The sequence below is a fragment of the Antechinus flavipes genome, chromosome 2 (genome assembly GCF_016432865.1).
Source record: "Antechinus flavipes isolate AdamAnt ecotype Samford, QLD, Australia chromosome 2, AdamAnt_v2, whole genome shotgun sequence".
In the NCBI taxonomy this organism is placed as follows: domain Eukaryota; kingdom Metazoa; phylum Chordata; class Mammalia; order Dasyuromorphia; family Dasyuridae; genus Antechinus; species Antechinus flavipes.
The window spans coordinates 604,629,844-604,647,901 of NC_067399.1; the positions used below are offsets into that span (position 1 = coordinate 604,629,844).

At 33.1% G+C, this 18,058-nt stretch overlaps 1 long non-coding RNA gene across 1 annotated transcript in view; it reads left to right on the top strand.

The window, feature by feature from the left end:
* The first annotated feature begins 243 nt into the window (after positions 1-243).
* The window catches only part of LOC127551671 (uncharacterized), a 685,686-nt gene continuing 667,871 nt past the window's right edge, over positions 244-18,058 (top strand). Inside the window, exon 1 of the long non-coding RNA XR_007951149.1 lies at positions 244-4,773. This is a non-coding gene — a long non-coding RNA (uncharacterized LOC127551671). The remainder of the gene's footprint in view (positions 4,774-18,058) is intronic.

Here is an 18,058-nt window from a genome sequence, read left to right on the forward strand (position 1 = left end):
CTCGAGGTAAAGCTCTTGGGAAGTCTGGGGGTTTATTGGCTGGGTCGAGGGAGACCCTGAGGGATTAGCCCTCTTAAATTTATTTTTGGTGTGGACTGCTGTTAACCCCAACGATAAAGGACTTTTCCCAAGGAGGCTCTCGGGTGGCTGTGGGGGCGTGAGGGTAACTTAGGGCCTCCGCCTGGGCATGAGGGTAACATAGGGCCTCCGCCAACACCTGGATCGGGTCCAGGGTGGTATAGAAGCAGTCCGAAAATTTGTATCAGGACGTTAGCTAGGAAATTTAAGACTGGAATGAACTTCCCAGATATACAAGGGAAGAAAACTGGGAGGATGTATATCCCAGGATTATTTGGGTATATCAGACTTAAATCTGTATGTAAAAGGTGAAAATAGAGTTTTGTGAATGTCTGTGTGTATGTCTGCTTTGCATTGCCTTTGTTCTGTGTTAAAAGTTAGAAAGCTCATAAGAGATAAGAATTCAGCTCTGTGTTACAGGCTTAGAAAAATATCAGGATGAATTGTGGGAACTGGAATTCATTCAGAGTAGTAATTCTTTCAGAGTGGCTCAGAATGTATTGGTCTTAGAATTTGGGAACTAGTTTTGGGCTTCTCAAGGAAAGAAAATCTTTTTTTCTCTTTCTCTCCCTCTGTCTCTGGCAGTGGCTTTGCGGGAGGAGGGAAAGAAGGGGGAAAAATAAAAACATAGATTGAAAGTTTGGAAAGTTTTGAGAAAATAGAAGAACAGTGGCTATCGCTCCTATAAACAAGGAGCCTGTTATCAGGACTCAGCCAGAGAAAAGAATTCTCAAGGTAAAGGAAGGATTGGTGCTTAACTCTTTCCTGGTTACTAAAGAAAAGACATGGGAATAAAGTATCTAGGTAAATTTTAGGAAATTTCACAAACTGAAGTAAAATAACTCTAAATTGGTGTGTGTGTTAAGATTGGAAAATTTAAGATCGGAAATAAGAAACTGCAGATATTGGAAGGGAGGAATAAAAATAGTCAGAGAGGTAAATAGTTGAACACAGGGGCGTAATGACCTGTTGGACCTGTGGGAAAACTAGGCATACTTCTAAAGAAAAAAATTTGCAGGAAAAGAAAGAAAAATCATTATTAGTAAATTTGCCTTCATGGAATTAGAGAACAGAAAGTTTAAGAAGACTAAACTGGGTAATTGTTTGCAATATTTGATTAAGAGTTTTGGGAATTTACTATATTTTAAAGAGGTACTATAATTTTGAAATTGGAATAAAATTAAAATTGGAGGAAATAATTTACTGTTGCCTTACACATGTTAGATTTATTCTGAGTATAAAATCTTAAGAATTTTTCGAGTATTGTGGCCTTTACAACTGAAGAGAAAAACTTTTCTTTTTTTTATTATTTGGTTGGACTTCAAATTGAAATATAGGTTATTAAACAAAATGCCAGTAGCTTACCTTAGGGAGGGCTTATGTTTGTATCTCCCTACTTAAATGGTATGTTGCTTTTTAAAAGTATTGAGTAATTTGTAAACTATATTATAAGTTTTATGAAATTTGATTCAAAATTAATTGTGAATCTTGAAGTTTAAAGTTTTTAAAAAAAAAAGATGATTTAAAGAAAGGGAAAAGAGATTGATTTACAAAAGCAATTAATAGTTTAAATAGAGCATCTAGTCGGAAGGATTTTTGGTTTAGGAGTGTTTAAAGTATGTAATAAATTTTGAGCAAGTAAGCATTGGGAAGAGAGAGAGACAGAGAGATGGGATAGGAGAATGAAGGTAATTTAAGAAGGATTGCTTAGTAGAAACAAATGATTTCAAGAAGTCGTCAGTGGGAAAAAGAAGGAACTGGTTGGAAAGGGTAGTCACAGAGAGATGGCTGTGAGAAGGGATGTGTTTTTGTGGGAGGAGAGAAAGCGAGCAGCAGTGGAAAGCGGCAGCCGCTTGGTTCCTTTGGCTGAAGAAAACAAATGGTTATTTAAAGAGACAAATTGCTCTTACAAGATGTTAATTGATTGAATATTTGTTTATTTAGATACATAATGGTTATGAATATTAAAGAATATGATCAGAAATGTGGTATATAGTTTTAAAGGGTTATTTCAAAAAGTTTAATTGATGTTTTCAAGAACTTTTCAGATTCTTTTTATGTGAAAATAGGAAGTTTTAATTAACTGTATTGATGCCAATTATCTGAAATGGGACTTTAAGGATAATAGTTTTTGCCTTCTTCCTTTTGAAAATGTTTTTGTTGTGAACCATATGTAGTTTGGGATTTTTCTGTATATTGGGTATTTTAAAAGCAAAATGATTGGTATATTAAATTTATTCAAGATGCAACATCTACTTGGGTATATAAGAATTGTGTGAATTTTCTGGGATAAATTTCTTACTGTTATTGATATAAGGTCATGGTAAATAACTGAGATTTATTTGAAACTTTGAAGACGAAATTCTTTGGGCTTGTAATTAATGCTATTTGGAAGTTTTAAAGCTCCACTCTTCAGTGTCTGAAGATTGAGTTTTAACTGCTTATATTATGTTATAGTTATGTTCTTGCATTTTTTCCTCCTGTGACTGATTTCTATGATCAGAACAATAGCTAATAAGAACTGTTAATGTAATTCAAATATGTCATACCTTGCTGTTTCCAATCTGGTTATATGTAATCATTATATCCTAAATACTTAGGCAAATAAGTATTTAGCCTGGTCATCTGTCTGTTACTGGATATTTGTGTTTTATTTTTAAATTTTTTTTTTTTTTATGATAAGAGGACAATTTACAATGGTCTGTGAAACCTAACTGCTATTTATTGGAACTATAGCTGTCTGACTATCCTGTGAAGCAAGCTTATTCCTTCACACAGGAACTGCTGGCCAATCTATACTGGCCTCCCCACATATTGTTGCAGGTCCAGACTATTCTAACTTTGTTAGATTTAGTTTTTTTTGTTTTTCTAGATTTTGGTCAAATTACAGATTATTGAATCTCTTCTGAGACATGGATTGGCCCATCTGAAGCTTAGATTGACACCACACCCACACCCCTGCATGGATTGAGCACCTTCACCCATTTCTCAGCCTGAAGCAGCTAAGATCGAGACCATCGCCAGTGCTCCTGATGTAATTTGGACTGATATGGGGGAAGTGGGAAAGTGGTTGATGAATTATTGTTAAAATTACAACTCTATTACTAGAGTTAGAAAAAAAAATGCAAACATTACTGTGTGTTTAAGATTTGGGATGGAAATTATTAAAAATGGTAACTATTGCTGTTAAGGAAGCTATAAAATGTTTATAATATCTATGTTCACTTCAGAATATGTAATTGTTTAAGGTATTTGATTTGATTTGATTTGATTGATTTTAGGAAACTCCTCCTGTACTAGACTGTTATGTATGTAGGAACTTTAATTCACTCTTGGGATTTATATGTGGATGGTTATTTGACTATTTATTATTATTTTTTTTTTTTTTTTGGATGATTCCTTTCCATGAGGAAAAAAAAAGGAGAGGAAGAGATAGGGAACTAGGGAAACTGGTGGATTTTTCTCAAAATACCTAAAAGAGTGGGAACCCTTAGTTTTCTTTCACTTTTGCCTTTCGTACTTCTGCCCCATCCCCTATACCACCAGTTCAGATTAAATTGGAAGTCCTTAAGCAATCTTTTTTGTTTTTACTATGTTTTAGCTTTGAAACCCCTCATTCTGTGGAATTGCCCTGGCAGACTCAGTTTTGGGAACTATTCTGTTTTAAAGAAGATTAAGATTAAGACACTTGTCTTGGGACTGGCAATCTCCAGCCCTGTAACCCCAGTTTCTTAACTGGTACCTCAGCATTTTTAATAACATTGCCCTTTTGAGATCAAGCCTCTAAAGTTTGGGGTTTGCCTGCCTTCATGTTCTAACTGTGCATGCTCTGATAGCTCTGCTCAGAAATCTGTATTCTAGTAGCAGCCTTGTCTGTTCCCCTGGGTGGGGACAGGTGGAGCTACTCTAAGCCTCACCCTTCTCCCCTAGAGTGGGTTGCCCCTCTGAATGGGCAGCATGACTGTCTCGAGCCCTGCTACTTCCTTTATAAGCAGAAGCTGAGTTAAGTGCACAAATGACTGCAGACCACCTAACACAGTGAACTGTCCATCTCAAACTGGATTTTCTGGCTGAGATGAGGGCCTTTGTACTGCTGATAACTCTGGGGTTGTCAGGAAGAGACTTGTCCTTGCCATAAGTCCTTGCATTTTCTAGTTTCATTTTGATTTATTTGCCTCACATTGGATTGGTCAAAATTATAGTGCTGAGACCTCCCAGGTATCTTAGGGAGGTAATTCAATCATTCAAATATTCAGAAGAAGAGTGTATAATGTTGTGCCTCAGTTCCCCTAGATTGTCATCTTTATCTGTCTTTTTATTTTTATGTTTGCCAAATGCCAATCTGTTCTATGATAACTGTTTCTAAGATAGTTGGTGGAAGCAATTTTTATGGTATGAACTTATTGCAATCAATGGTATTATCCTGTTGCTGCTATGTCTACCCTGTATAATTACATTAGTAACCAGAATAGTTCAGTGGTCCCTATCAAAATATTGCATACAGAAAATGCTATTAAAATGATGATTCTTCAGAGAAAAGACTGGAATGTATTAAAGAGGGATGATCTTGATTGTGAACTTGATAAACAATGTATAGATATATTAACTGATTTTGAAAAGTGTGTAAGTTCTTCATAGAAATGTGATAAAAATCATTTACATATTAGAAGGGGGGAGCTGTGGGGAATAGATAAGGTGAAGAACTTACAAGGATGTATGAATTCTTTTTCTGTATTTTATTATTTCTGTGTCTCCCCTATGACCTGTATAATATGTGCAGGCTCATATCTACTTGAGCCTTGGCCAGCTAGAAACATATTTACTTAACCTGAACTGATGACATTTATTGGTATTTGACATTTATCAATATTTAGTCTATTAGCTGGACCACTGTCTGCTTGATTAAGCCTGAAGGCCTGACTTTGTTTCCCAGAAATCAGGAGATTTCAGGGAAACAGAAACCTTCCATTCCAATCTCCCCAAATAGCAACAACCAATTAGCTGCCTCCCCCTCCCCTTCTCAATGTTCTCTTACTTGTGATGTAATTTCTTGTATAAAAGCTATGTATCTTTACTACTTCTTTAGCCCTCCTACCGCGAGCTTATCTTGCGATGGGACGGCTCATCCTCCGGAGGTTTTTCAATAAACAACTTTTCTGCCTTCTACTGAGTGATCTCTGAGTAGTCATTTTGGGTAAAGGTCTTCTACATCCCTCACACAGTTGATGATAGGAGACTGGAGCTCAAGAGAAAGACTATGTTTGGATATAAAGATTTAGAAATCATTTGCATAGAAATGATAATTGAATCCATGGGAGTGGATGAGATTCCAAGTGAAGTAGTATATAGAGGAAAAGAGGAAAATGATAGAGCTTTGGAGTGTCCTCATTGTCAGTGGTTGTGCCATCAATGATGATCCAGAAAAGGAGTCTGAGAAGTCTAACAGCTAACAGGAAAACCTAAAGCAAATAGTGTCATGAAAACCTAGAGAAGTGGGAGTGATGGTCACCAAAGGGAAATGTTACAGAGAGAATGAGAAAGACCAAATACTAAGAAAAAGTCATAGATTGCTAAGTAAGAAATTTGAGGACAGAGCAGTTTCAATTGAGTGATGAAACTGGAAATTACATTGTGGAAAATTTAGAAGAGAATGAGAGGAGAGGACATGTAATCCATGACTGTGAACAGGTTTTTCAAGGAGTTGACTAAGAAAGAGAACAATAATTAGTAGGGATGGTAGGATCTAGTGCAAATTTTTTAAGCATGGGGAGACCTGGATAAGTTCAAAAGCAGCAGTGAGATTGACTACCTGAAAGCTACTTAGTTCCCTCCTATTGAAGGTCTTCAGTCAAAACAACAAATATTTATTAAACTTGGTAAGGATTTTTTTGAGGGCAGGCATAACTAGGTACTAACATACCTTCCAACTCTGAAATTCTGTGAGTCTGTTACAAATCCATGGGACTATAACGGACAGAGAGAGGTAATGGTAATGAAGGTCAAGGAGAATGAAAGATGTCTATTGAGTCTTACTGAATGAGAGATGTGTTACAAGATACTGATAATTTCAGGAGATAGCCTTTCCACAATATTTTCATAACCTTGAGATAAAGAAGCCCCAGCTTGCAGGTGTTACTGTCAGATTACAGGAATGCAATCATGAGAAATTTCAAGGGATGCCAGCAGTTTCAAGTGCTCCTTCTTCTAAAAGCACAGGGAGTCACAGAATTCAGAGTACTTCAGTCTAGTAGGCAGATGAGGATATAGGGTTGGGTCTAGGTGGGAGAGAGCAAAGATGAGAGGAAGGATATAGATTGAAGAGTCATTTGCTTAATCCTATCATTGAAACAATGGGAGTAGATTAGTTCAACAAATGAAAGAGAGAAAGAAGAGAAGATGGCCCAGAACAAAGTCTTGAGAGATACATGAATTTAGGAGATGGGAGAATGACTTTAGACTGGTAAAAGAAACATTAAAATCTGGAAATAATATTTGTCTGGCTTATTTCACTGAGTTTTTGTATGGGTCAAATAAACTAGGGTGTATGAAAGCACTTTATAAATCCTTACTACTGTTAAAAGTAAGTAAATACCAAGTTCAGAAGGTATTGAAGTTTAGCCTAGAGAATAAATGATTTAGGAGGAACATGATATCGCTGTTCAAATACTAGAAAGGTTGCCATGTGCAAGAGGCATTAGGCTTGTTCTAATTAGTATCATTGGAAAGGACTAGCATGAGTTCATAGTTAAAGAGAGGAAATTTTTAGTTTTGATATAAGGTAAAACTTCTGTAATCCATTGCCCAAAATTATTGTTGTTGAGTTGTTTCAGTCATATTTAATTCTTTGTGATCCCTCCCGCGGTTTTCTTGGCAAAGGTACTAGGGTGATTTGCCAGTTACTACTCCAGTTTATTTCATAGATGAGGAAACTGAGTCAAACAGGGTTAAGTGATTTGCCTAGGGTCAAACAGCTAATAAGTGTATGAGGCTGGGTGTTGGAGATTAAATTTGAAATCGGATCCTTCTGCACTCTATCTAGTACTATCTAGCTGCCTTCCTAAAAAGCTGATCTCTTTTTTAAGGATCTGTTTCACTTGGGAGGAGGACATTTCTTTAAAATTCATGCCTATACTCTACATTTCCCCTGAAAACAGCAGAATTTGACTTATTTTGCTCCTAAACAGGTTTTCTGTTGAGAACCTCAGAATTTTGTATGTGTGTAGGTCTTCAAAAAAAAAAAAAAAAAAAAAAGAAGAAGAAAAGAAAAAGAAAAAGAGACCTTTGCTCCCATGCAAACCTTCAGGCTAACATAAATTAGTTAAAAAGTTATTTTATTTAATTCATTAGAAACCATAAGGGTATTACATTTAAGTCCATAAAGAGTTGAGAATATTTTCTTTCTGTGATAAATATTTCCTCCCCAGAGAACCAAGCCACCCTTTACATCAGAACTTCTTAAACTTTTTCCACTTGCAACTCCTTTTTGCCTGAGAAATTTTTATGTGAGCCTAGGTATATAGGCATATAAAATAAGCACACAAATCAAACATTTACTGATAATAATTTGCTGTACATATAATTTTACCACTTATTAAATATAGAAACAAATGTGCATACTAATGAGATGACTATGCTTATTTACTTTTACATAAAGAATTAAATGTTGGGAATATTCGATACCTTTTACTGTTGTCAAATTTTTCACCAACTCCATATTCAGTAATGCAGCCAGATATGGGTTTACAACCCACAATTTAAACAGCTTTGCTCTAGACCCAGAGTTCATAACTCTTAAGACAATCAGCAGATAGATTTCAAGGGATCCACAAAACAGGATGAGAAAAATTGCTTTTTCATTTTAACTAGCCTTTTACTTAAATGTAGCATTTCTTTCAGATGTTTTAAAACATTATTCTGAGGAGTTCATAGACTTAAGCAGATTGCCAAAGGGGCACATAACCCAGAGAAAAGGTTAAAAATGTCTATTCTAGATTAATGGTAATACCCTAGAGGTCTCACATGAGAAAACCATCAGGTTTTTTTTGGAAAACTAATTGTTAGGAAATTTCTTGACTTCAAGACTAAATTTGTTTATTTGCAACTTTGGCCAATTAATTTTAATTCTGTCTTTTTAGTTTTAAAGAAAACAAGTCTAATCTATATTAAAAATCCTTCAAATAATTAAAGATTACTATTATCTTCTCCCTAGGCTTTCTTGTCTAAACCTATAGCATTCTTTCAACCAGTCCTTTGGTTTGATGCAACAAAATTGCTATGGACTCCTGCCTTTCTTCTTTCTAAATGCCTTCTCAATATTCTTCAGTAAATTCGTTGTTTTGGTTGCCATATGGTATTATAATTCAAACATAGCTTGTGATCCTTTAAAATCCTCTTATTTTTTATGTATGCCATATGCACTTTGTACTTTTGAATTTTATTTATTTCATCCAAATATAATATTTTAAATTTATGTTAAATACATTTTATGTTTTTATTCCTTTTTAATTAAATTATTTTTTCAAATGACAATTTATGTTCTCTGTCTCCCACTTTAGCTCTTGCACCTCATCCTCACTGAGAAAATAAGCATAAGGAAGCTCAGTTACAAAAATGTATGGCTAAATAAAACAAACCTCCACATTTTTCTTTTTTTTTTTTAAATTATTTTTATTATTATATCTTTTTATTTACAAAACATATGCATGGGTAATATTTTCAACATTGATCCTTGCAAAACCTTCTGTTCCAAATTTTCCTCTCCTTGCCTCCATCCCTTCCCTTAGATGGCAGGTAGTCCAATACATGTTAAATATGTTAAATTATATATTAAATCCAATATATGTATACATATTTATACAGTTATCTTGCTGCCCAAGAAAAATCGGATCTAGAAAGAAAAAAAAACCTGAGAAGGAAAACAAAAATGCAAGCAAACAATAATAGAAAGAGTTAAAAATGTTATAGTCCACACTCAGTTCCCATAGTCTTCTCTCTGGGTGTAGATGGCTCTCTTCATTATTGAATAATTGGAACTGGTTTGAATCATCTCATTGTTGAAGAGAGCCACATCCATCAGACTTGATCATTGTATAGTCTTGTTCTTGCCGTGTGTAATGATGTCCTGGTTCTGTTCATTTCACTTAACATCAGTTCATGTAAGTCTTCCCAGGCCTCTCTGAAATCATCCTGTTGGTCTTTTCTTATAGAACAATAATATTCCATAACATTCATATGCCATAATTTATTTAGTCATTCTCCAATTAATGGGCATCCATTCAGTTTCCAGTTTCTAGCCACTATGAAAAGGGTTGCCACAGTTTTTCACATATGAAACCCCCACATTTTTAACTTATATCAGATTGCTAGATGTCTTGAGGAAGGGGAAAGTAAGGAAGAACAATTTGGAACACAAAATTTTACAAAACTAAATGTTAAAACCTCTCTTTATGTATTTGGAATAATAAAATATTAAAAAAGAAAAAAGAAAAATTATGCATTACTCATTAAGTTTGGCTATTTCACCAGTTCTGAATAGTTAAACTACTAGTTAGTACATACATATTCGTCTTTTTTTTTTTTAAATATGGACAATATGCTGCTCTTTTTTGAATACTTTGCTATAATTAAGTAACTTATATTGATAACACCCCACCCCCATTGAAAAGATTATTAACCATGTCAAAAGGAAAGTATCCTGAGAAGATCTATTTTGTCTTTAAACTAATTTTGATTTAATTACTTTTAAACTAAATTTTTGGTCTTGAACTCAATAAACATCAAATAAAATGCTTCCACATACAAAGTAGAGGAGAAAAGAATGACATGAAACTATGAATCTTTATTAGGCTATTTATTTTTTCTTCAAATCTATGTTACAGTTTACTTTCTTTCTTTCTTTTTTTTAAAGATAATAGCTTTTTATTTTTTGAAATACATGCAAAGATAGTTTTTGACATCCTTGCAAAATTTTGTGTTCCAAATTTTTCTCTCCCCACTACCCCTTCCCCTAACCAGCAAGTAACCCAATATAGCTTACACACGAGCAATTGTTTTAAACATATTTCTACATATATCATGTTGTGCAAGAAAAATCATATCAAAAGAGGAAAAAAAAAAAACAAGTAGGCATACAACAAAAACAATAAAAGGTGAAAATACTATATATATAGATACATATTCAGTCCCACAATCTTCTCTCTAGATGTGGATGGTTCTTTCTCTCACAACTCTACTAGAATTTCCTTGAATCACCTCATTATTGAAAAGAGCCAAGTCCATCACAGTTGACCATCACATAATCTTGTTGTTGCTGTGTACAATGTACTTTTGGTTCTACTCACTTCATTTAGCATCAATTCATATAAGTTTTTCTAGGCTTTCCTGAAATCAGCTTGCTGATCATTTATTATAGAACAATAATACTCTATCATATTCATGTATACCATAACTTATTCAGCCATTCCCCAATTGATGGACATCCACTCAGTTTCCAGTTCCTTGCTGCTATAAAAAGAGTTGCTACTATTTTTGCACATGTGGGTTTTTTTCCCTTTTAATGATCTTTTTGGAATACAGACCCAGAGACACTATTGATTCAAAGGGTATGTAGTTTGATAGTCCTTTGGGCTTCAGTTTTCTTTCTTTTTTCCTTTATTATTTAATATTTTATTTTCCTACAGTTACATATAAAATAATTTTAAACATTTATTATTTTGTTGTTTTTTATTTTTCTGATTACATATGTATACTCTTTTTAAAAAAATACACATTACTTTATGAATCACTTTGGGAGAGAAAAATCAGAAAGAAAGGGAAAAATCAGCAGAGGAAAAAAAAAACAAGAAAAAGAAAAAAAGTGATCATAGGTTGTGCTGATTCTATTATATTCATTTGCTTCTCCTTGATATATACTTATTCTGTTCCACTGATAAATATTTGTATTTTTTAAACCTGTACCAAATAGTTTTAATAACTGCTGCTTTGTAGTATTGTTTGAAGATTTGTACTTCTAAGAACTTTCACTTCCTACTTCTTTCATTATTTCCCTAAGACCCTTAACTTTAATTTCTTGAGATGAGTTTTGTTGTAATTATTTCTAGCTTTATAAAATATTATTTTGGTAATTTGCTTTATATAGCACTGAATAAGCAAGCTAATGTATGTCATAGTGTAAAGAATAATTTACAGTTAAATTTATTTAGTTCCTATGTAAGTCCTTGGAAGACAGAGTCCCAAATATTTTATACATTCTTTAGTTATTTTGAATGATATTTCTTCTACATTTTATTGGATTTATTTGTAATAAATAGGAAAACTGATGATTTATGTAGATTTGTTTTATGTCCTGCTTTTTGCTGAAGTTATTGTTTCAATTAATTTTTAGTTTATGCTCTGGGGTTCCTCTCTCTCTTTCTCTCTCTCTCTCTCCTTCCCTCCCTCTCTCCATCCTTTCTCTCTCTCTCTCTCATCAGCTGATATATATGTGTATAATTTTTCTACTAATAATTTCTTTAGTTGTATTCTGGAAGTTTTGGTATGTTATCTCAGTGTGGTAATTTTCTTTGAAGAAATTATTTATTGCTTATATACTTTGTTCTTTGAATCATTTATTTTTTAGGCTTAAAATATTTGGTGTCCAATTAAATTTTAGTCATTTTTAAAGACTTTGTATTGAAAATAATTTTTATTGAATTTTATTCCATAAAATATTATTTAATATTTTTGCTTTACTGCATTTTGCAGGTTTTTAAAATTTCCCAATACATAGATAATTCTTGTAAATTATCCTTAATCTCATATCCTGAGAGATATGAATACTCCTTTATAGTCATATTAATTAATTATTAGGTCTATTATGTCTAACTTTTCTAAACTTCTCTCCAGATATTTAAATTCTTTCAGCTATGAGTGATAGATTTGTTTTTTCTTTGTCAATTTTTTTCTAATTTTCCAAATTAGTATTTGAACATCCATGTGTTGTCCTTATTCTTTTTGGAAAGGCTATTATCAATTCTGCATTATATGTAATGTTGGTTCTTGGTTTTAGATTGATATCATTTAACATAGTAAGTAAAAGTGCATTTATAACTAGACTAGTGTTTTTTCCTAAAAAAGTAGATATCAATGTTATATTCTGTTAAAAACATCAACTGATATAATAGATTTTTGCCCAATTTCAAAACTCCAAATGCAAAATTCCTGCTATAAATCCAATCTGGTCATTGTTTATAACCTCTTTAATATGTCATGTTATATGTGATGATATTTTATTTAATACATTTGCATCAATATGCATAAGGGATATTGATCTAAAGTTTTCTTTCTCTGCTTTGTCTTTCTCTGGTTTAGATATCAAGATCATATTTGTATCTTGGGATAATTTTGGTAGCATCTTTTTTTCCCCCCATTTCACTCATTGGCTTGCATAATATTCAGATTGATTGTTCTTTTAATATTTGATAGAATTCACTTGTAAAACAACCAGCTCCTGGGGCTTTCTTCTTTAGGAGTTCACTTATGGCTTGTTCAATTTTTTTTTTTTTCTCTTTCTGGTTGGGTTATTTAAATTCTCTATTTTTTGTTCTATTAAACTGAATATTTTATTTTCTTGTAGATATTCATTTATTTCATCTAAGTTATCCATTTCACTGGCATTTACAACTGGGAAAAATAATTTCTGGTAATTTCCTTTCTTTTTTATTTGTTGTTTTTTGATAGTAGCAATTTCATTTTTCCTCTATCTTTTAAAAATCAGAAACTTTTATTATTATTATTATTTTATTATTATTATTTATTTCTCTCTCTCTTTTTCTCTCTCTCCTTCTCTCTCTTTTTTCTTTCCTCCCTTCCTCATGTTTGTTGATATATATACTTTTTCCACCAAGAATTTCTTTGGCTGCATTCCAGAAATTTTGGTATGTTATCTCAGTGTAGTGATTTTCTTTGAAGAAGTTGTTTATTGCTTATATCCTTCATACTTTGAACCATTTATTTTTTAGGCTTAAAATGTTTGGTCTCCAAATAATTTTAATCATTTTTAAAGACCTTGTATTGAATATAATTTTAATTGAACTATAGTCCACAAAGTATTATTTAATATTTTTACTTACTGCATTTTATGATTTTTTAAAAAATTCCCTACTACATGGATAATTCTTGTAAAGTTGCTATAGCTAGCTAAGAGATATGAATGCTCCTTTATAGTCACATTCATTATTCACTGGTTCTTACGTCTAACTTTTCTAAACTCCTTTCCAGGTACTTAAATTCTTTCATGGTTAGCTCTTGGATAAATTTGGGCATAATTTATTTGTGATTAAAAACCATACTGATTGTTTGTGATCACCACTTCCTTTTAAAAACGATATTCATCTATCACCTTTTTACTAATATATTTTAGAACTTTACTAGGAATCAAAACTAATCTCAGTGCCCTAATTTGTAGATTCTATTCATTATCCCACCATTCTTCTGACCTGTGGTACTTCTCTAATGATTCATTAATCACACCTGCCAGTTTTTAAGGAGTTTATTTGAGCCAGGTGGCTTGAATTTATCAGATAACTAAGGTGTTCTCTTAACTATCTTTTAATTTATCTTATTTATTAACTCTACCTATTTTTACTTTCTACTTTCAATTCTAAAAATAATTATTTGATGGAGAGAAGGAAAAAGTCAAATAAGAATTGAGTAGTTTTGCTTTCTTCCTATGAGTGACCATCATTATGTCAAGTCTGATTAGCAGATGTTGTGAATACTATCAATCAAATCAATGATAATTTATTAAGTGTCTATCATGCATCAGGAATTTTGTTAGAGCATGGGAATATAGATCCAAAGGTAATGATTTCATTCCTCAAGTAGTTTAAATGGGGAAATGTAGAATATTTACAGATAGATATAGAGTATAAACAAAATGAATAAAAAGTGATTTTAGTGAAGAGGAGCAGGATACTTTAACAGTCTAGGGGATTAATAATCAATAAAGTTCTTATAATAAGTGGTTCTTTAGCTGAATTCTGAAGGGAACTAGGGCTTCCAAGAATCAGAGGTAATGAGGGAAAACATTAACATCATAGGAAAAGCTTTTACATATACATTGAGGCAAGAAATGGAATGTTATATTCAGAGAATGGCAGCAGAGTAGTTGGCCTGGAATGTAGATTGTATGAAGGGGAACATTTTATCAATCAAGAATGCTAAACTGGAAACAGAATGCAAAGGACTTTAAATGCCAAACAGGTGAGTTTGTGATTTATCCTAAAAGCCAGAGGGAGCTACTGAAATCTTTGGAGCAGGCTGATGACTTGGTCAGAAATGTATTTCAGAAATATCAATTTGGTAGCTGTGCAAAGAATGAATGGGGAAAGATGAAAACTAATTAGGAGAAATGTGTAGCTATTGAAAAAAAAAGATGATGTAGTGAAAGTGATGGTTAGGCCATGTGCTACACTGGGCCAACAGATGAGATAACAGATGCATCAGAGCATCAAACTAAGAACCATATGCTACCTCATAATGCAAATTAAGTAGATAGATAGATACATAAAGCATTCATTAAATGAGATAATATTTGTAAAGTGCTTAGCACAGTGCCTGGTATATAGTAGGCCCTATATGAATGTTTATTGTCTTTTCTCTCTACTAGTATGTGCTAGATGAACATTGTGACAAATGTGCAGAGCACAAGTACAAAAGAATAAGACAATCCCTGCCCACAAAGAGCTTATGTTCTCATGGGAGAAGACATATAAAGGAATGCTTGAAAGCTAGGGGGTGAATGGGGAAGAGGAGAGGGTACTTTTGCAGGGCCTTGGCAAGGAGAAATGGCTAACAGGTCTGGTTCCTGGAAAGGAATTACATTTTCATGTATATGTTCCACATTCTTGATTGGATTACTTACTGTGTCTTCATGGCAAATAGCATAGTTCCTTGACTTATTGTTTGTTTGTTTGTTTTTTAGCATACCTTTGATTTCAGCTGTATAGGGAATCCTTCATGTGGAAAATCCTTCCATCTATGCAAATAGACAAAACATATTCTTAGAGTTGTTTGAAGGGACTTAGACACATGATTTGCCAACAGTTGCACAACTATTGCATGTCAGAAACAAGATATAAGCACAAAGTTTTCTGATTCTGAGACCAATATTTTATTCACCATATCATATTCTCTCTCTTTGTACATAAGAAGTGCTTAATAAATATTTGTGCTTCTCTGATAATTTTCATCATGACTTTTGCTGTGTTGTCTTAAAGTCCCCATAACTATATAATACCTTTCAGCTTTCTTCTTATCATCCATTGCTTTTTACTGTTCATTTTGGTGAAAGCCCTTTCAGAAAAATACCTCTCCATTATCTGATGGATATTAACAAGACAGTTGTACTTCTTTGAGAGAAGTAGCAGCTAAAGTAAAAAGGAATGTCCCTTTTTGAGATTATGTTCTTAGTTCTTAGGAAAAGAAACTTATACTTATCACAGTTACTATATATGTATGTTACTTTCAATGTATCCATTTTTCATGATCACTTTAACAAATAATATAGTAGGGAATGCAATATTACAAACATCCCGAACTCATGGTAATGAGTACTAGAGAGAGACTTTATTAAGAAGAATGATATTCCTGGTTTTTGTATAAGTCTGTCATATAATTCATGTAGGTTAAGGTCATGTACAATTTGTACCTAATCCTTGATCTACAAAGTGTGATCATCTATGAAAGAATATTTTAATTTTTTTCTCCTTTTCATTTCCCCATTTCTTTTCTTTAAATGACTACAGTTCCTTTTTTTTTTCATCTTTCTTATTTTAACTTTCTTCTTATACTCTTAGTAATTCATTCAATCACCAATTTGTGGAATGAATGACTGTTTCATTCTGTCTTGTGATGGTATTCCATGACAATGCAGCAGTATTGAGTATTTCTGATGATTTGGGTCCTACTTCTAATGAGAGTCATTAGCAAAATTAAATACAATCCAGAATCAAATATGTGTTGTATAATTTCTCTCTTTGTCCACTTCCTATTTCTCTCTCTAGCATTTTAATGAAATGTCCCTCACAAAGATGATCAATGACCTCCTTATCGTTATTTCTAAGGATCCTTAACCAGTATTCATCTTTCTTGATGTATGCCCATCATACCTTTTTTGTGGGTGGGTGATTTCTCCATTCTTGCCTTTATATGTCATTTCGAGAACTTGATTCTTCTCATTTTTTCTTCTACTTCCTGGAAAGTACTTAAGAACTTTTCTGCAATTAGTAGCATACTAATGTAATACCTTTTTGGGGGCTTCTTCCTGAAATCCAGTCTCATTGGTGAGTTGGGTCTGAATAAGATTGCTGTTTGACTACTCCTCAGGATTAAAGGGTTAACTTTAAGGGGCTAGAGTTTCTAGTCCTGCAACTTATGAGCTCTCACCAGTATGCTTCTTACTGATTATCAATCAGATATTAATTAAGTTGTAAATAGACAATTTACTAAGTAGACATAATGATGATAGTTATTAGAGAAACAGCCTCCTCCCTACCAAATCAGGGTTGCATTCTCCCCTATTACTTTCTCTGGGGAAAGTAGATTCACACTTTGAAAGCATATGGAGTCAAACTCTCCTGTTTGGTATTCAAAATCCTTCACATTCTATTTCCAACCTATCATTCCAGATTGATGATATATATTTATTCCCCTTTATAAACTCTACATTCCAGCCCAACTAATCTGCTATGTTTCTATGAATATAACATTCCATTTCTTGCCTCCATGCATAGTAGAAGTTTTCCCAATGGCTCTTAATTACAGAAAGTCTTTTTCTCCCTTCATGGAATTCTCATGAAGTTTTTCTTAGGTATAATTCTCTGCTGGGCTCCAAAAGTCAGTGTCTTTGTGGAATTCTAAAATGAATATTCCTCAGTGGGTTTACTTTGTCTTTGGGATGTTTTAAGCTTCCACTATAGTTGCTGCTGTCAGCCATTGCTGTTCAGATGGTTCTGATGGACCCTGCTACAAATATCAATGTTTATTCTGGATCTTTCAAACTTGAAGTTTACAAACTTGTCACTGAGTCTTAGGGCATGAAGAAGAAAGATAGAAAATTCTTTCTTCAAATAACCTCCCCCAAAGTCATTCTTGCTTGAGGAGTCACCATTGGATTCAATCACCACTGCATTTACCTGCTGATGAAATATGATTCTGAAGGCTCTTGCCTTACATAAAGAGGCTCAGAGGTAAATATCTGGTTTTTTTAGCCAATCAAAAGATATTTTCTACATAGTATCATCAGCCTTTCTCTAACAATTCAAAAACCCTATACTGGGACACTAATATACTATTGGTGGAACTATGAACTGTTTGGACAGCCATCTAAAATTTTGCCCAAAGATTTATAAAATCCCATATACTCTTTGACTCAGCAACACTGCTATTAGGTGTGTTTCCCAAGGTGATCAGGAAAAAAGGAAAAGAACTTATATATTCTAAAATATTTATAGTTCTCTTTGTGGTGGCAAAGAACTGGAAGTTGAGAGGATGCCCATTAATTGAGGAATAGCTAAATAAGTTGTAGTATATGATTATGATGAATATTACTGTGTTTTAAGAAATGATGAGCAGATTGATTTTAAAACAACATTTGGGAAAGACTTGCATGAAATAATGAAAAGTGAAATGAACAGAATCAGGAGAACATTACATACAATAATAGCAATATTGTTTGAAAAATAGTTGTGAAAGACAAAGTTATTCTGAGGATTATAAATATTCAAATCAGCTACAAAGTATCTTTGAAGGAAAATGCTATCCATGTCCAGGTCAAAAGTGATAAATAGAAGTATGTATAGTCTGATTTTACACATATACATACATATACACACATGTTTGTATGTCATATGATATCTTTCTTTAGTGGTAGGTGGGGTATGGAGAACAAAGAAGGGAAACAGTTTGGAACTCGAAATGTAACCAAAAAATAAAAAAAAAA